The sequence below is a fragment of the Tupaia chinensis genome, unplaced genomic scaffold (assembly GCF_000334495.1).
Source record: "Tupaia chinensis unplaced genomic scaffold, TupChi_1.0 Scaffold000067_1, whole genome shotgun sequence".
NCBI lineage: Eukaryota > Metazoa > Chordata > Mammalia > Scandentia > Tupaiidae > Tupaia > Tupaia belangeri.
In genome coordinates this window covers 4,224,504-4,225,831 of record NW_006159526.1, presented here as the reverse complement: position 1 = coordinate 4,225,831, position 1,328 = coordinate 4,224,504, and positions in this window count along the sequence as shown.

Genomic DNA, 1,328 nt, shown 5'->3' with positions numbered 1-1,328 from the left:
CAAGAAATCACCCCCCAGGGGGGATGGCCACGCCGCAATCCCTTCTCCTCCATTCTCCTCTCGGGATCTTGGGCACGCACGCACACGCGCCGGGCGTGAGTTTTAAGCCACCGGGTCCAGGACACAAACTGTGGTCGACTACGTGGGAGTTCAGCGACATAGCCATTACACTAAATGCTAGTCCCTCTGTCTCTTGATCCTCAATTTCTTCATCTAAAAAATGGAGCTGAAGATGAGACTTCATCCTGTTCCCCCAAACTTTTACGTGCCGCCCTCCACACTCAGGCCTGTGCACCTCAGACCCACCGCTTCCGTGCGCACATTCAGGGCCTGGACTCACCCCGTTGGGGCAGTGCAGCCTCCCTGCTGATCCTTCTCACCTGCCGCTGTCCTGAGCCCCTGCCCTCCCCCGGCCTGGCCGGCCTGTCTGGCGCCTGCACGGGCTGACCCTAAAGCACGACTCTCTCCCACTCCAGAGGTGGAGGCTCTGAGATGCTTGGCGGGGCCTTCAAGGCCCTCAAGGCTGCAGCCCCACCCTGTGCTGTCCACCCCCAGCGACCTCTGCACGCTCATTTCAAGGCCGCCTTGCCTTCTCAACTCCAGTTCAGCAAGGCAGCCACCCATGAGGACAAGTGAACTTTTGGGGCCATGCTGTCTGCCTTCCATCCAGCACTAATCCTGGCAGAGAGGGCCAGAATAATGCCCTGTATGTAAGTATACCTCGCCCGGCCTTTTGCATAGGCAGGATGTCCCTCGGCCGTCGCCCCTTCTCACCTCCTTGTGTCTTTGCTCACGTGTCACCCTCAGTGAGCGTTCCCAGATCCCCAGGTGCAGGATGGTCGCATGCCCTCTCCTGTCCGCCCTCCTTGGCCCGGCCCTCCCCAGCAGTCCTCGCCACCTAGTGCATAGACTTTGTCCTCAGCGAAGTCGTTGGTCACCTGCCTCCCTCCGCAGAGACTCCTTGAGGTCCCGTTCCAGCGCGGAGCCGGGCCTGGAGCTCAGCAGCCCGGGTGAAGCTCGAGGCGCGGCCTCTACCCAGCACGTCTTCTTGTTTCCTGCAAGGGGGCCGCCGCGAGGCTCCGGGCACAGTTGGGATGTGACTGGTCCCGTGCCGGTCCGCTGCGTGGGCTGGGCGCGCTTCCGGCGCCGGTCCTCTGGGGACCTCAAAGCCTTGTGCAGCCGCTCCTCGCCTCGAACGTGCCCCGCCCCCTCCGTCCAGCGGCCGCACGGTTCTAGCACGATCCTTAGCGGGCGCACTGGGGTATCGCCCAGCCCTCAATGTTCGTCGGTCCGTCAGTCATAAGCAAAAGCCAACTGAGCAGCTACTG